At 40.5% G+C, this 19221-nt stretch overlaps 1 long non-coding RNA gene across 1 annotated transcript in view; it reads right to left on the reverse strand.

Annotated features, from left to right (window-relative positions):
- The window catches only part of LOC103663690, a 69192-nt gene extending 52832 nt beyond the window's left edge, over positions 1-16360 (reverse strand). Inside the window, exon 1 of the long non-coding RNA XR_568843.2 lies at positions 15728-16360. This is a non-coding gene — a long non-coding RNA (uncharacterized LOC103663690). The remainder of the gene's footprint in view (positions 1-15727) is intronic.
- Between the last annotated feature and the right edge of the window lie 2861 nt (positions 16361-19221).

Genomic DNA, 19221 nt, shown 5'->3' on the forward strand with positions numbered 1-19221 from the left:
TTTCTAACGATCCTTGTGCCATTTGGCAATCATGATCTTGAACTTCGCAGTCTCAAGGTAATTAGGTCACTTATCTTTTTTTTTTTTTTAAGATTGTATTTATTTATTTGGCAGAGAGAGAGAGAGAGAGCCAGCGAGAGAGGGAACACAAGCAGGGGGAGTGGGAGGGGAAGAAGCAGGCTCCCAACTGAGGAGCCTGATGTGGGGCTCGATCCCAGAACGCCAGGTTCACGCCCTGAGCCAAAGGCAGACGCTTAATGACTGCACCACCCAGGCGCCCCAAGATCACTTATCTTTTAAAATATTCATGAATACGATAGAGATTTATCTAATACAATCCCAAAATACTAAGAATCTCAGTCACTGGGGCAGAATTGACAGATAATAAATGATCTCTTATGTACACCGACACTGTGCTTCTTTCATTACTGTATATAATCTCTCACACCAACCCAGAAAGGACACTGTTATCCCTACTTTATAGATTTAAAAAGGGAGGCCAGCAAAGTATCAATTATCATGTGCTGAGTAAGTAGCAGAACAGAGTTTGGGTCACACTCTCTTGTCCTCTGTCATTCTGACCTCAAGCTCATGCCCTTAACAACTATATTGTATATAATTTTTAGGGAGCCAAACACAAATGCATTATTTCAAAGCAAATGATGGAAGGAAAGCATTTGTAAGCTTATACCCTCTAACCTGTGCACCAAAAAAGTTGCCATCAGCTTTTTTATTTATGATAGCTCCTAAAGTAATAAAAATGATAGGCCTGGTGCTAACAATCCCAAGGGACGGACAACCAACAGAACACAATCTTCCTTTATTCCCCAGCCAATTCAGAGCCGACTGTTTGCTTCAAGAAATTTGGACCAATTAGCTTTGGGTAGTCTATGAACCCTATCAACTTATCTGTACCTACATAGATTTTTCTGGGATACACGTCCACAGCTTTGACCAGTTTCTCAGAGGGTTCTAGACACTAGAGAAAGACAGTATTCAGATCCTGAACCAAGAAAAGTTACCTAGAATCTCATCTTCCTCACAATGAAGGAAATACCTACCAACAAAGTAACATACTAAGAAATTTAAAAAGAAATTATATGAAAGGTGCCATGATTTTTAACTTAGTAATAACTGCATATCTATATTCGTGTAAACAATATAGCTCTTCCTGAATCCCCTCAAGCAATGTTTGAGACTTAGCCTGGTTCAAGATTCTCCTGCATCACATTTGGCCTTGGGCGGTCTTGTCGGTACCGTAGCAACACTTAGCTTTCCCTAATCCACAGTTATATTCTTGACCCCTTTGTTACTAATTTAGGACTAGGAATAAAATCTCAAAGTAAATTAAAGTATATTGTTAAGCGGGAAAAACCTACTCCTGAACAGCATGCCTCCTGTTCAGGAGAAGGAGCACCAGGTAGTAGCAAGGTAAGATACACATTTTCTTGTTGTTTGTAGAGCACATCTCCTGAAGTTCACACACACAGGTGTTAACACTGGCCTCTCCCAAGGAAGACAAATGAAGAAGGACATATTTTACTGTTCACTTTCAAAACTTGAATTTGAAATCATGCATATGTGTAGCTTAGAAAATACTTTCAAGGCAAGGGGATCCCTCCTACATTGTTGGTGGGAATGCAAGTTGGTTCAGCCACTCTGGAAAACAGTGTGGAGGTCCCTTAAAAAGTTAAAAATTGAGCTACCCTATGACCCAGCCATTGCACTACTGGGTGTTTACCCCAAAGATACAGACGTAGTGAAGAGAAGGGCCATATGCACCCCAATGTTCATAGCAGCAATGTCCACAATAGCTAAATCGTGGAAGGAGCCGAGATGCCCTTCAACAGATGACTGGATTAAGAAGTTGTGGTCCATATATACAATGGAATATTACTCAGCTATCAGAAAGAATGAGTTCTCAACATTTGTTACAACATGGACGGCACTGGAGGAGAGAATGCTAAGTGAAATAAGTCAAGCAGAGAAAGACAACTATCATATGATTTCTCTCATCTATGGAACATAAGAACTAGGATGATCGGTAGGGGAAGAAAGGGATAAAGAAAGGGGGGGTAATCAGAAGGGGGAATGAAACATGAGAGACTATGGACTATGAGAAACAAATTGAGGACTTCAGAGGGGAGGGGGGTGGGGGAATGGGATAGGCTGGTGATGGGTAGTAAGGAGGGCACGTATTGCATGGTGCACTGGGTGTTATACACAACTAATGAATCATCGAGCCTTACATCGGAAACCGGGGATGTACTGTATGGTGACTAACATAATATAATAAAAAAATCATTAAAAAAAAAAATCAGATAAACACAAAAAAAAAAAAAGAAAATACTTTCAAGGCAAATCAAAGAATAATGATGTTTATCTTCATTTTCTATTCAGTAAAACGCATCGTTTATATTTTTCTTAACTGAAATACATGCCACTGGAAGTTAAACAGCTTTTTACCAAAGTCAGTCGGAGGAAGTTCAGGCACATGAATTGTCACACCTACTTCTTTGAGCTTAAAAAACTCTATCAGCTACTCCAAAGCATTTAGAAAGATCTGCCTTTAAGTGCAATGGGCGGCAATCTGTATATACAATACCTTTTGTTTCAATGTTACAGTATAGTGTGATCTTTTTTATGATACTTTGACCAATAATGAGATATCTACATTTATACACACACACACACACACACACTGGAATATTACATAGCCATCAAAAATGAAATCTTGCCATTTGCGACGATGTGGATGGAACTATAGGGTATTTTGCTAAGCAAAATACGTCAAGCAGAGAAAGACAATTATCATATGATCTCACTGATATGTGGAATTTGAGAAACAAGGCAGAGGATCATACAGGAGGAGAGGAAAAAAATAAAACAAGATGAAATCAGAAAGGGAGACAAACCATAAGAGACTCTTAAGAAACAAACTGAAGGTTGCTGGAGTGGAGGGGGGTGGGAGGGGATGGGGTGGCTGGGTGATGGACATTGCGGGGGTACGTGTTGTGGTGAGCACTGGGTATTGTGTAAGACTGATGAATCACAGACCTGTACCCCTGAAACAAATAATACCTTATATGTTAACTGATTGAATTTAAATTTTAAAAAAAGAGATATCCACATTTAATTTAGATCTACCTAAAATGGTGCTACCAAACAAATCTCTCAGGCAAGCTTACAATTGAACAGATTCCTTCTGTGGACTCTAAGTCTGAATTTGACAAGTCAGAGACAACCGCTGATCTGTCCTTACTCATTACTCTGCCTGATAAATCTCTTTGATATTAACCCTTACAAGTATCTCAAATTCAGAACTGTTCAAATGGAGGTGAAGAGAAGAACACAATACACCCACCAGAATAACAAAATTTTAAAGCATAGTCAGTGTCAAGTGTGGTCAAGGATAGAGAGCACCTGGAACCCTCACATACATCCAGTGGGAATATCAAACAGTACCATCACTGTAAGAAACAGTTTAGCAGCTTCTAATCAAATTAAATAACAACCACTTACTGACCCAGAAATTTCACTCCTGAATATATCTCCAAGAAAACTGAGTGTATATGTTCACAAAAACACATGTGTATAAATGTCCATAGCATCACTACTCATAATAACCAAAGATAAAATGATGCAAATATCCACTAAGAAGAGACTCTATTAACTATGGTATATCTTGACAACAGAATACTTCTTAACAATAGAAAAGGACTTCTACATGCAACTACTTGAGTATCAAAAACATTATATTGAAGAAATCAGTCACCAAAAAAGAACTATATACCATATGTTTCTATTTCTATGCAATTCAAATCTGGACCAAAATAATCTCCAGTGATAGGTATCGTAGCAATTGCCTCTGGTGGGAAGGAGGGGGTGCTTGCAAAGGGGAACAAGGGAAGATGCTAAAGTGATGGGAAAATCATGCATCTGAACCTGGGTGATGATTACTTAGATGTTTGCATTTGTCAGAATTCATCAAGCTGTACATTTAAAATTTGTGCATTTTACTCCGAAAATTCTTTAATAAAGTATTGCTAGCACTTAAAAATGCAAAAAAAATCTACTTTACAATCAAGAGAATATGTTATATAGTTTGTGAATACCTAATCCTCCCGAAATGAGACTGAGACAGAAAGATCTGAGCAATCCTAAAAGCTATGAAATAGGAATTCAGTAAATGTAAATATCATCTGAGCTCAGAATTTACTTGACTCTGGCAATTTTCTTTCTTTTCTGCCTTTTGGAACAGCTGGACTGGATTAGCAGTTTTCTCTGAAGACCCTAATCTTTGAAAATCTGATTCAAATGATGACCCAAAGTCTAGAAAAAATAACTACACATACACCACTTTGCTAGGATCTCAGAGGGTCATAAATGATCTGACGGCTATCTACAGATGCCAAAATAGGCTAAAGAGATATTCTTTTCTGACTCTTCAAAATTCAGAGGTTCCTTATTAAAGCTCCTATCTTCTAAACCAAACCAATGTCCTTCAAATGCAAACTGGTCCGTGGAAGAAGAATGGAAATATGTATTAGTTAAAAAAAATAAGCATTTATGTTTTACTAGTATTTAAACTATATGGAATCAGTAAGAGAGATACAATTTATAAATAAATATATATAAGCTAATGTTTCCTGCTCAAAATTTTCATTAAAAAAATATGGGGGCACCTGGGTGGTACTGTTCGTTGAGCGGCCAACTCTTGATTTCTGCTCAGGTCATGATCTCCTGGTCATGGGATTGAGCCCCACTTTGGGTCCTGCACTTAGTGCAGTGTCTGCTTGAGTTTCTCTCTCCCTCTGCCTCTGCCCCTCACCACTACACTTGCGTTCGCTTGCTCTAATAAATAAATCTTTTTTAAAAATGTTTTAAAAAATGATCTAAAAGTATGGAACGCGGGCGCCTGCGTGACTCAGTTAAGTGTCTGCTCTCAGCTCAGGTTGTGATCCCAGTGTCTGGGATTGAGCCCCACCTGAGCTTTCTGCTCAGCAGGGAGCCCGCTTCTCTCTCTTCCTCTCTGCCTGCCGCCCCCCCTGCTTGTGCTCTGTCTCTCTGTGTGTCAAATAAATAAATAAAATCTTTAAAAAATAATAAAAATAGGGGCACCTGGGTGGCTCAGTCGTTAAGCGTCTGCCTTCGGCTCAGGGCATGATCCCAGAGTCCTGGGATCAAGTCCCGCATCAGGCTCCTCCGCTGGGAGCCTGCTTCTTCCTCTCCCACTCCCCCTGCCTGTGTTCCCTCACTCACTGGCTGTCTCTCTGTCAAATAAATAAAATCTTTAAAAAAATATAAAAATAAAAAATAATAAAAATAAAAGTATGGAACTCAATCTCCTATATTAGATCTTTGAATTTTTCAGACCTCTGAATTTCATGAATTGTACCCACCCAACCCCAAAATGGAGATCCACATGTTTGGGGGAGTTTTTGTTGTTGTTTTGCCTTTTTGTCTGGGGGGTGGGGAGGAGAAAGAATAATACCTTACCTTTACTACCATTTTTTTAGAAAGATAACAAGGGGCACCCAGCTGGCTCAATTGGTAGAGCATGTGACTCTTGATCTCAAGATCATGAGTTTGAGCCACACGTTGGGTGCAGAGATTATTTAAAAAAAAAAAAAAAAGATTAAAAAATATAACAAAGGTAGGAAGGACATAGTCTCTATTAAAAAAAAAAAACTTTGAAACAAATTCAGCTTTATGAGTAACTAAAGATATTTGCTTGATACAGACGAGCCTGAGAAGATGTCAAAATGGGAGGATCCTAAGCTCACCTCCTCCCATGGACACACCTAGATAACAGCCACATGAGTGCAACTAACCCAGAAAACTACACAACTGGCTGAAAAGAGTCTCCACAGTTAACTGTAGAGAAAAGGCCACACTGAAAATGGTGGGGGAGGTAGAGACTTACTAGGGAACAAAACCCCCAGCAAGACTAACCAAAAGCGGGAGGGACACCACAAGCGCAGAGAAGAGAGAACAGACCCCAGCCAGGCACCCCAGACACAGGGGACCTGCTCTGAGAAGGTAAGTCCTCATAACATTTGGCTTTGAAAACCAGTGGGACTTAACTTCTTGAGTTTATACAACCAATGGAGTTTAATTCCAAGTACTTTATTTTTTTATTATTTAAATTTTGTTAGTTAACATATAATGCAATCTGGTTTCTGGAGAATTCAATGACATCACTTACATACAACACCCAGTGCTCATCACAACAAGTGCCGTCTTTAGTACCCATCACCCACCTAGCCCATCCCCACCCCACCTCCCTCCACCAGCCCTCAGTTTGTTCTCTGTCTTTAAGAGTCACTTATGGCTTAATTGCCCCTGTCCTTTTTTTCTTTGTCCCCCTTCCTGTATGCTCATCTGTTTTCTTCCTTAAATTCCACATATGTCAGGTACTTTAAAAGTCAGCTGACTTGCCTCTGGGAGAGCCATAAGGAACTAGGTGAGTCTTCACCCTCAAAAAGACAGCATAACAAACAACCCCACTGAGAAATCACAGAAACAGCAGTGTGGAAAGCACCTGGAGTACACAGGAAAAATATTTACTAATCTCAGAATATGTGCTGGAGGGGCAAGGATCCTTAAGAGAACAAAAGAGGTGTTGGGTGCCATTTCTCCCCACACTCACAACCTAGATAAGCTGACGCCTGCAGAAACCAGCTGGAACACTCTCCACCTAGCTTGCTAAAGCTGCATCACACCCCTGTATTCTCCTGCGGGTCTGTCCCCTCCGGCCCCTCCAAAACAATGCTTCATATAATCTGTTCTATAAGCAGGCATGACAGCAACCAGTGCCCCAAAGTGATTCTTGCCCTGGGGAGAGGGCAAGATAACTGCACACACCAGCTCAACTGCAGCCCCGGCAGTGGGGTGGGGGCAGACACCTGGTCTGACTGTAGGCCACACCCACCCATGAAAGCCTTCCGGGGATAATGCAGAGGAGAGCCCTGCAGTTGGATGTGACCACAGCCCCCACAAATGGGCTAAGGGCAAGCACCTGGTCTGACCCAACTATAAACCCAAGGAGGCCCCAGACTACCCCCTTGACAGCACAGGGATTAAACCCCACCCACAATATGCAGAGAGACATGTGGACAACGAGACCAAAAACAAATGTGGCTCAGCCACAGCAACAGGGTGCATGCAACACACATAGGAGACACCCTGTAAGTGCCTGGTTTTGGTTAGCAGGGGGCATTGTCCTACTGAAAGCCCTCTTCTTCATAAAGCCACTACTTTCAAGATCAGGAGACATAGCTGACATTTCTAACACAAAGAAACAAAAACAGAGTTAGACAAAATGGAGGAGACAGAGGATTTTGTTTCAAATGAAAGAACAGGACAAATCACAGCAAAAGAGCTAAACAAAATGAAGATAAGCAGCATGCCTGATAGAGAATTCACATAATAATCATGGTGATACCTACTGGTCTTGAGAAAAGAGTGGAGGCGGACAGACCTTCAAACAAGAGATAGAAAATATAAAGAACCAATCAGAGATTAGGAACTCTCATCCTGAAATTAAAAATACACTAGAGGGAATCAAGAATAGATTAAAGGAAGCAGAAAAATCAATCAAGTTGGAAGACAGAGTAATAGAAAGCAACCAAGCTGAACAGCAAAAAGAAAAACAAATAATAAAAAATGAGAATAGGTCGGGGCGCCTGAGTGGCTCAGCTGGTTGAGCATCTGACTCCTGATTTCAGCTCAGGTCATGACCTCAGGGTCGTGGGATCAAGCCCCATGGTGGTCTCCGCACTCAGCATGGAGTCTGCTTGTCTTCCTCACTCTGCTCCTCCTCCTGCTGGTGCTCATGCTCGCTCTCTCTCACAAATAAAAAAGTAAATAAAATCTTTAAAAAAAAAAAATGAGACTAAGTTAAAGGAATTCAGTAACATCCTCAAGGGTAATAACATTCACATTAGAGGGATCCCAGAAGAAGACAGAGAAAAGGGGGCACAAATTTTATTTGAAGAAATAATAGCTGAAAAGGCCCCTAAACTGGAGAAGGAAACAGACATCCAGATCCATGAGGCACAGAGAGTGCTTCACAAAATCAACCCAAGGGGGACCATATGAACACATATAATAATTAAAATGGCAAAAAGCTGTGATAAATAGAGAATTTTAAAAGCTGTAAGAGAAAAAACAGTAACACACAAGAGAAACCCTATAAGGCTATCAGTTGGTTTTTCAGCAGAAACTTTGTAGGCCAGAGGTAGTGTCATGATATATTCAAAGTGCCAAAATGGAAAAAAAAAAAAAAAAAAAAAAGTGCAACCAAGAATACTCAAGTCAGCAAAGCAATCGTTCAGAATACAGAGGTAGAGTTCCCCAAACATGAGTTAGAGTTTATCACCACTAAACCGTCCTCCCATGAAACATTAAAGTGAATTCTTTGAGTAGGAAAAAAAAAAAAAAAAGGCCAAAATCAAGAATAAGAAAATAAGGAAAATATTTCACAGATAAATACTAACATAATAAAAGACAGGGCACCTGGCTGGCTCGGTCAGTAGAGCATGCAACTCTTGATCTCAGGATCCTGACTTCAAGCCCCACATTGGGCACAGAGCTCACTTTAAAAAATAAAAATAAAAGAGGATGTCAAGTATGACATCATATACATAAAACCTGGGAGGGAGGGGTGGCGAGTTAAAATTTGGTGCTTTTAGAATGGGTTCAAACTTAAGCAATCATCAACTTAGTATAGACTGCTACATGTAAAGGATGTTAAATGAAAACTTCATGTTAACCACATCAGAAACCTGTGAAAGATATGGAAAAACAAAGAAAAAAATTCAAGCTTATTACTGAAGAAAGCTATCAAACCACAAGGGAAGAGACAGGAGAAAAAAAATAAAAACTACAAAACCAACTATAAAATGAGTAACAAAGTGGCATACCTATCATAAGCACATTAAATGTAAATGAACTAAATGCTCCAATCAAAAGACAAAGGGTGACAAAACATAAAAAAAAAAAAAAAAAAAGGCAAGATCTTGGGGGGACAGGCTAGCCTGGTGATGCGTATTAAGGAGGGCACGTATTGCATGGAGCACTGGGTGTTATACACAAACAATGAATCATGGAACACTATACCAAAAACTAATGATGTACTGTATGGCTGTATGGTGACTAACATAATAAAATAAAATAATAAAAATAAAATAAAGAAAGGAAAAGAAAAAGAAAAAAAGCAAGACCAAACTATATGCTGCCTACAAGAAATTCACTGCAGGCATAGACACATGAAAACTGAAACTGAAGGGATGGAAAAACATTTATCACGCAAAGAGAGGCTAAAATAAAGATAGGGTAGCAATACTTAGGTCAGACAAAATAGACTTTAAGGCAAAGACTGTAAGAAACTGAATCCAACAATACATTATAAAAATTATTCACCATGATGAGGTGGGATTTATTCCAGGGATGTAAGAAAGATTCAAAATTCACTAATCAAGGGCATCTGGCTGGCTCAGTCGGTGGAGGTCTAACTCGATCTTGAGGCCATGATTTTGAGCCCCAGAGTGGGTGCAGAGATTACTTAAAAATAAATAAACTAAATTTTAAAAGCACAAAATTCACAAATCGATCGTGATATATGACTAACAAAACCAAGGATAAAAACATGATGACCTCATCAGATCCATCAAAAGCTTTGGACAAAGTACAACATCCATTCATGATTTAAAAAACTCCTAGCAAAGCAGATTTAGAGGGAACCTATCTAAACATAATAAGGCCATATAGGAAAAACCCACAACTAACGTCATACTCAAAGGTGAAAAACAGAGATTTTCCCCTAAGATGAAGAATAAGAGAAGGATGTCCACTCCTACCACTTTTAACACAGTACTGGAAGTCTTAGCCATGGCAATCAGACAAGAAATAAAGTATCTAAATTGTTAAGGAAAAAGTAAAATTTTCACTATTTGCACATGGCATAATACTAAATAGAGTAAACCCTAAAGACTCCACCAAAAAAAAACACTAGAACTGATGAGTTTAGTGAAGTTGCAGGATAAATATCAATGTACAGAAATGCATGCCATTTCCATACACGAATAATGAAGCAGCAGAAAGAGCAATTAAGAAAACAATCCCGTTTACGATTGCACCAAAAATAATAAAATACCTAAATAATAATAATACCTCTAAACTTAAACAGGGAGGTGTGCAGCAGCCACTGGCCGAGAGCTTATGCTAAGGATATAACAGAAAAACATGTTTGTGACCTTGCGGGCTTTAGCGTAAACGTCAGAGCACAGCGGCCGGGAACGCCCAGCTTACACATGGCAGAACACTGTCCCCACCGAAACTTGATTGCTCTTGACAATAGCCCATGGGGTCCATAGAAACATGTTTAAGAACAGGCCTCACTTGCTGAACGTGACATCATCTAATCCCGTGACCTTCCCCGTGAGGTACTACTATTCACTAGGATGTAATAAGGATCATTCCCTTGGTTGTCTTTGATTGTTTATTGCCAATAAATATGCGAGGTTGCAGCTGTTCGGGGCAATCGCAGTCTTGGCGATGGCAGGCCTGGCGGTCGTCCCCTGCACCCACGCTCTCTTTCACAAGCTAACATGTCTGTGCCTCGTCCTTCTCCCAAATCAACACCACGGCCCTGCGGGCAGTGTCGAGGCAGAGGTGAAATACCAGTATTCAAAAAACTGTACAACACTGATGAAGGAAATTGAAGATGACACAAACAAATGGAAAGATACATCCCATGGTCATTGATTAGGAGACTATTGTTAAACTGTTCATACTACCCAAAGCAATCTACAGATTGCCTTTTAAAATACCAAGAGCATTTTTCATAGAACTAGAACAAATAATCTTACAGTTTGTATGAAACCACAAAAGACCCTGGAAACCAAAGTGATGGTGAGAACAACAAAGCTGGAGGTATAACAATCTCAGATTTCAAGATATGCTACAAAGCTGTAATAATCAAAGCAGTATGGAATTGCCAGAAAAGTAGACCTAGAGATCAACAGAACAAAATACAGAGTCCAGAAATAAACCCACAATTATATGGTCAATTAATCTACAACAAAGCAGGCAAGAATATGCAGTGGGGAAAAAAAGTCTCTTCAGCAATTGGTGCCAGAAAAACTGGACAGCTACCTGCAAAAGAATGAAACGGAACTACTTTCTTACACCATACACAAAAATAAACTCAAAATAGATAAAAGACCTAAATGTGAGGGGCGCCTGGGTGGCTCAACCGAGCATCCAACTCTTGGTTTCAACTCAGATTGTGATCTCATAGGTCCTTAGATTGAGCGCAGTGTCAGGCTCCGCACTTAGCAGGGAGTCTACATGAAGATTCTCTCCTTCTGCCCCTCCCTTTTCTCTTGCTCACTCTCTCTCTCTCTCTCTCTCGAATAAATCAATCTTAAAAAAAAAAAAAAATCTAAATGTGAGACCTGAAACCATCAAATTCCTAGAAGAAAATATAGATAGTAATTTAACATCCACTGTAGAAACATTTTTCTAGATATGTCTCTTCCGGCAAGAGAAACAAAAACAAAATTAAACTATTGTGGGTATAACAAAAGAAAAAGCTTTGCCTACCATAAGAAACCAGCAACAAACCATCAGCAAAATGAAAAGGCAACAGAGCGAATGGGAGAAGATATATGCAAATTGTAATTCTGATTAGGAGTTAATATCCAAAATATATGAAGGATTTAAATAACACCAAAAATAATCCTATTAAAAAACAGGCAGAGGACCTGAATAGACATTTTTCCAAAGAAGACATACAAATGACCAACAGACATACGAAAAGACGCTTGACATCAGTAATCATCAGGAAAATGCAAATCAAAATGCAATGAGTTAATCACCTCACACCTGTCAGAATGGCTAAAATGAAAAACACAAGAAATAACAAGTGTTGGTGAGGATGTGAAGAAAAAGGAACCTTCATGCACTGTTAGGAATGTAAAATGGTGCAGCCCCTGTGGATAATACAGGTTTCTCAAAAAAAAAAAAAAAATTAAAAATAGAATTCCCTGCAACCCCTGTCAAAAGACCAATAGCATTTTTCACAGAGCGAGAATAACAATCCTAAAATGTGTATGGAACAAAATGCCCCCAAAAAAACAAAGTAACCTAAGCTTGAGGAATCACAACTCTAGACTTCAAGATATATTACAAAGCTGTTAATGATCATAACAGTATGGTACTGTCACCAAAACAGATACGTAGATCAAGAGAATAGAAAATCCAGAAACGAACCCACAATTATATGTCAATTAATCTTTGACAAAGTAGGAAAGAATGTCCAATGGGAAAGAGAATGTCTCTTCAACATATGGTGTTGAGAAAACTGGACAGCAACATGCAAAAGAATGAAACTGGGCCACTTTCTTACACCATACTACACAAAAATAAATTCAAAATGAATTGAAGACCTACATGTGAGACCTGAAAGATAAAAATCCTAGAAGAGAAGACAAGCAGTCACTACTCTGACATCAGCCAAAACAACTTCTTTCTAGATATGTCTCCTGAATCAAGAGAAACAAAATCAAAAACAATCTGTTGGGACTAAATCAAAATTAAAAGCTTCTGCACAGTGAAGGAAACAATCAACAAAACTAAAAGACAACCTACAGAATGTGACAAGATATTTGCAAATGACATATCTGATAAAGGGTTAGTATCCAAAGTATATAAAGAACTTATAAAACTCAAAATGAAAATAATCCAATTAAAAAATGGTCAGAAAACATGAACCGACATTTCTCCAAAGAAGACATCCAGATGGCCAACAGACACATGAAAAGATGCTCAACATCACTCATCGTCATGGGAATGTAAATCAAAACCACAATGAGCTACCACCTCACACCCGTCAGAATGGCTAAAATCAACAACACAAGAAACAACAGGTGTTGGCGAGGATGTGGAGAAATAGGAATCCTCACGCACTGTTGGTGGGAATGCAAACTAGTGCAGCCACTGTGGAAAACAGAATGAAGATTCCTCAAAAAGTTAAAAATAAAACTATCCTATGATCCAGCAATTGCACTAATGGGTATTTAACCAAAGAACACAGAAGTACAAATTCAAAGGGATTCATGCACCCCAATGTTTATAGCAGCATTATCTACAATAGCCAAATTATGGAAACTGCCCAAGTGTCCATTGATCAGTGAATGGATAAAAAAGATATGGCATATGTGTGTGTACACACACACACACACACACACACAGGAATATTATTCAGCCATAAAAAAGAATGAAATCTTGCCATTTGCAAGAACATGGATGGATCTGGAGAGTATTATGCTGTGAAGTAAGTCAGAGAAAGACAAATACCATATGATTTCACTCTTATGTGGCATTTAAAAAACAAAATAAATGAACAAAGGGGCAAAAAGAGACAAAACAAAAAACAGACTCTCAACTATAGAGCACTGGAGGTTGCCAGAGTGGAGAGGGGTGAGGGGATGGGTACAATAGGTGACAGGGATTAAAAGTACACTTACTTGATGAGCACTGAGAAATGCATAGAATTATTGAATCATTATATTGTACACCTCAAACAATATTATACTCTATGTTAATTATACTTGGATTTCTTACAAAGGTATTTACCAGATTTTTTTCCAGACTAGAGAAAGAAAATCATCTAGTAGTAGCTCTAGTGCATAGTCTTAAATGCTGGTCTTCAGGAAATCTCAGTACTTTTAATTTGCCTCCAACAAGCTCACATATGAGGAAGAGAAAGAGCTCAAATTTTTAAATGTAAAATATTCATTTTTTTCTTGCAGAATAAGAAGAATTTTACTTTGACTGTAGTTAAGAGGGAGAGAAGGCATAGGTCCAAGGGTTCTTACCTTCTTTCTGCCTCCTGTGGCTATTTAGAAGACTGACTGAAAACCAAGAGAACAGTAGGTGATTGATTAAAGAGCTCTCCAGGACTTACAAAACAGAGAAAATTCAGAAGCGTCTCCAACATAATAATCTGGAGTGGCCACAAAAGCCTGTTAAATACAAAACTGCTCATGGGTACTTGGGACTGAGTTTCACTACCCATCAAACACTGGAGCAACTGCTCCTCACCTCAACTGCCCTACTTCCCCTGCTAATGGTGGGACAGCAGGTAAATAAATATGGCAAAGCCATGTACCACACGTGGATGGAGTTGATGTGTGTGACGCTAAGTGAAGTCAGCCATTCAAAGACAAATACCACATGATCGCATATGTGGAATTTAAGAAAGAAAACAGATGAACATAAGGGCAGAGTGGAAAAAGGGAGAGAGGCAAACAAGCTGTAAGAGACTCTTAACAACAGAGAACAAACGGAGGAGTAATGGAGGGAGGTGGGGGGGGATGGGCGAGACGGGTGGTGGGGATTAAGGAGGGCACTTGTGATGAGCCCTGGGTGTTCTATGTAAGTGATGAGTCACTGAAGTCCACTCCTGAAACCAATAATGCACTGTGTGTGAACTACCTAAAATTTAAATAAACAAACAAAAACATGGCAATAGGATGGGAAATTTTTTGTTTTCAACCTATAGACCAGGGGTTGGCCAAATGCAGCCTGCTGCCGGTGGTTGTATGATCTTCAAGCTGGGACATGGTTTTGACATTTTTATCAGTTCAAGAAAAACAAAACACTATTCCATGACACATGAAAATTACGCAATTCAAATCCAGATGCATGAATAAAGTTTTATTGGAAAGCAGCCATGCCCATTCATTTACAAATTGCCTCCGACTGTTTTACACTCAAACAGTGGAGTTGAGTAGTGACCACATGGCCTACAAAGCCTAAAACATTTACTATCTGGCCCTTTCCGGAAGTTTGCTGATCCCTGCACTAGACTAGTACCAGAAAGATAAGAGACTATGTTCTCGTTGTCAGCACTTGGTTCTTTTGCTGCCCAGTATCCACCTCCCTCCTTCTGCAGGCCCACCCCCGTTCCTTTCAGAGGGAGGCCTTCTCTCTCAGCACAGTCCTTTGGATGGGGCCAAAGTGTAAGGCAAACATTAAGCCAGTCCCCTTGGGCCAACAGTGGGGTTGGAGGCACTTGTCTCAGTTGGTCCAGAGTGAATCCTGGGACTTTCAAGGGTTCTCCCACTTTTCCCAAGGACACGAACCTGAGATGTAGAATTGGAATCATGGGTTTCAGGTTCGAGCTAACACAGAGTGAAAGAAATGCAGACGTAGAAGCAGAGAGACATGCCCGGTGCCTACTACACAGCTGGAGCCTGGATAACGCCATATCTGAAGCCAACTACACTCTTCAATTCAAGACAGTTTTGCTCTTATTTGTTTCCATTTTATTTCCTGTCACATGAAATTAAAAAAAAAAAAAAAAAAGAAGTCTTCACCAACACAGCTCCATTTCCATTTGATTCCTGATAGCACCCAGTCCCACAGCATTAACACAGGCAGGCTCTATAAATGCCCATGAATTGGGAGGACAGCTTGAACAGTTGAGAGCTAGGAAAAAGAATCCCCACAGGCCTGTAGATATACAGAGGTTAATAAACACAAAGAACGTAGAAGCCACAAAGGCAAGGCAAGTTAAAAATAAGAGCAGCATTATCAATGACCACGGACTGTCAACGTGGGCCCCACAGTGTGGCACATATCTGTTCAATGCGATGTCTTACAGCAACGTATTAAAACTCCATGGAACAGAGGAACAGATGCTGGGAGGTCTTACCTGTCACAGAGTTAGAGGAGATTGAAACCAGGTCTGCCCAGTTTGAAAGCCCATGCTCACAGATGCTTTGACTATAAGAGCTCCTCTTCCTCAGACACAGGTCCTGTGAGGTAGGGCAGTCTGCCAAGAGCGACCTAAAAACTGGTTTTGAGTTGTACTGATCCCTTCCTATGTGACCCTCAGCAAGGGACATTTCCACATCCCATTACCTCACTTATACAATAGTGTGGTCATCTGCCTGTATCAAAAAGTTGCCTTGAGGATTCAGAGACCAAAAACAAAAACAAAAAACAAAACAAAAACAAAAACAAAAAAATCATAAAGCTCCTAGCACAGAAACGGACACATCCCAGGAACCTGAGACGTGCCCTCCTTAGGTTCCCATGCCTGAGCTGGGTCAGCGTGGTCCTGTTGCCCTGAAGCCTCTTCACAACCACGGTCCAGCAGAACTCATTCCAAAGGAACACGCACACGCTCAGCGGCTCTTGGGGGACCCACAGCAGGCACTAGACGCTGAGAGTGTACCCTTCACTGGCTCCTGGTAATGAATTGTGCTTTTAACCAGCCTGACGCAGCCAAGCCTCAAGTTCCCAAGCTGAAGCCCGTTAGCATACACAGCCGCATTTACTGATAAACGCATGTAATTTGTTTCCAGCGTGTCACTGTTTTATGCCTGCTTCCTGTCTTGGGGCTCAAGTGATGAAGTTTTATGCAGTTGTGGGGTTTTTTCTTTTAATTGGAGCTTTAGATTTCAAGAAACAAAAAATTTGTGTTCAATTTGAAATCTCTCCTAGGTTTGCAATCCTTTGGTGCATTTAAAGGGGAACACGAAGAGGGAAAGGATGAGGGTGACATCTAATAGATCAACCCGGGTAAAGATCAAGGCAGCTTATCTCATCAAATGAGGGAAACACCTTGTCACATGTCCTTTGTAAAGACTAGGCCATTCTGTTGTCTTTCTGGGATGCTGTGACCATGTCTAATGGACCAGGGAAGCAGAGCTAAGAGTCCCTTTTCCTGGACAATGGATGGTCAATGGAAGCAACTGATTCTGATATCCATTGTCTGTGAGATACCCAGCCCTGCAACATACTTGTGCATGACCTCGGTCAATAATTTATGTAAGTTTCAGTTTCCTGTTCTGTAAAATAGGTATAAAAGTTCTCAGTTCATAGATATGACCAGACACTTGGTTGCAGTCAAGAAGACCATATGAGAATCTACAGAAGGATAGATGTGCACACATGGAAGGTCAGCAGGAACCCCCAGTGCTCCACAGACAAGGCAGTAAGTCTGCCCAGAACGCCACTGCCAACAGCCTGAGCAGATTTCATCACCCCCGTCTCTGCCCTCTTGTCTCTTAGCTCATGCTCAAGTTCCGAGAAGCCAGCCTGAGTGTCTGCTTGGCTAACGTGCTTGCTGGAGGCAGAGAGACAGTGTGATACCCCTGGAGGTAGGGCACTACCCCGTCCCATGGAGAGTCCCATGAAGATATGCACCAACCCAAGTCTTTCCGAGATGAGACATGTCCAGGACAACAGGATGGTTTAAGAATAAACAACCTGACACACAGAGAGCCCTTAGCAACCGACTAAGAACGTAGCAGATGGCCAATAAATGACAGCTATTATTATTGCTATAATTAGCATTATTTTTAGCCACTACCACTCTGGCCACCAGGGGGGTAAGTTAGGCAGGTGAAAAAATAGACTCATTTTTTATGAATTGATGATGAGGAATCATGGGGAGAGGGTACAACTACAGACATTCAACAGAGAGGCCAATGCTTCCGAGGAATAATACCCAAGAGTATCGAGGCCACTTGTGAACCATTCTTGGCATGTATCACAGTCCACCTGGACACTGGGGGACCCTCTCCAGCTCTGCAGCAACACCGGTGCGGCTATGCTGGGCCCTCCCTTCCATGTGGCGGAGTCCCCCACACCATGAGCAGCGTCCTCAGCTCTGCTCGTGAAGTTTCTTCCATTTGAATGATTTGCCTCAAGTCCCAAGGGTAAGCAAGATAGATCTGAGGTGCTCTGAAGATAACCTTCTAATTTCAAAAGAACATGGGCATGCCTGCACATCGTCTGCATCGAAGATACAGCTCTAGTCTTGATATTAGCTCAGTGTAACTAGGCAGAAAATGATGGTTGACATGGCAATTAATTCTTTGCATCTCTCTGCTGTGTACAATGGGGATTTTTTTTTAAGGGCAAAATTCTCACCATGGGTTCAAGTGCCATTCATCAGTGGCTTTGAACTAAAATTCAAAGTGAAGTAATACCTTGGAAACTGTGGTCTTTGTAACATTCTGAAAGGGGATTACTCTCCTCAGTGTGATTTGAGTTGCTTCTGGCAGTCCTAACATAACTTTGTATTGCGTGGTTCTTCCACACGGCGAAGGTACAGGAGTGCGTATTAATGATGAACCTGAAGACCCAAACAACCAGCCGAAAACACCCACATACTCAGTGTTGGGTAAGATTTAGAGAAACTAATAGAAAATTAGTATTGGGCTTAAGGTTACTATAATCTAGAATATAAATTATTTAGAGATACCCTACTCCACTTTCCCGCCATGCCAGATCTCTCACCCATTCTAATATGTTCAAGGTGTAATCCAAGTTGCGACAGTGATAATGCAAAATGATGGGGATTAATTAATCAAAATTTAGTTAAAAGTTAATGTACTGGGTAGTCATTTCTTCATCCGAACAGTAGCTCTTCCGTGCTTCCCATTTGCTGGGAGCAATAATGTGTTCCAGGGATGCAATGCAGAGCAAAGGCAGTCAGGAAATGCTGTAAGTTTTCAGACTTTTGGAAGGAAAACACAGTGATTATAGAAAGAAATGCAAATTGGCAAAAGTTAGCACTGCTAACAGAAGGGTAAGCTCCCCAGGTAAGACAAATAAGGTTTCTCTAACCAAGTGCAGCAAACAAGCTGAGAAGCAAAGACTATGAATTGGTACCCAGGTCAATAGTGGATGGCGTAGGTGGACAGGAAAAGGTTTTGTCAGGCAGTCATCCAACCTGCCTGATCCTCATTCCTTCCCAGGGAATTCTAAAGTCTCTGAACATCCTTGTTAACCGGGAAGTATTTATGTCCCTAGACCCATCCTTCGCATGCCAACCAACAGAAGGACAAAAATTCTCAAATCCAGTCCTATTGTTTAAGCCTCTATGAATAAAGCAATGAAGATTATACAGATGACAAGAAGATGTGGTTCAGCCCTGCCCTCCATAATACCCAATCTAGTTTTGAAAACATATCTATAAACAAAAATCTAACTATGATAAAAATCCAATAGTTAAAAATCTAACCTGCATACATTGCTGGGGAGAACGCAAAATGGCACAGCTACTTTGGAAGACAGTTTCCACACTTGCCCCTCTGTATAATATAATGATGGGTACATGGCATTATACACTTACCCAAACCCATAAAATGTCCAACACCAAGAGTGAACCCTAAGGTAAACTATGGACTTCAA

The sequence above is a fragment of the Ursus maritimus genome, unplaced genomic scaffold (genome assembly GCF_017311325.1).
Source record: "Ursus maritimus isolate PB19 unplaced genomic scaffold, ASM1731132v1 scaffold_5, whole genome shotgun sequence".
Classification (NCBI taxonomy): domain Eukaryota; kingdom Metazoa; phylum Chordata; class Mammalia; order Carnivora; family Ursidae; genus Ursus; species Ursus maritimus.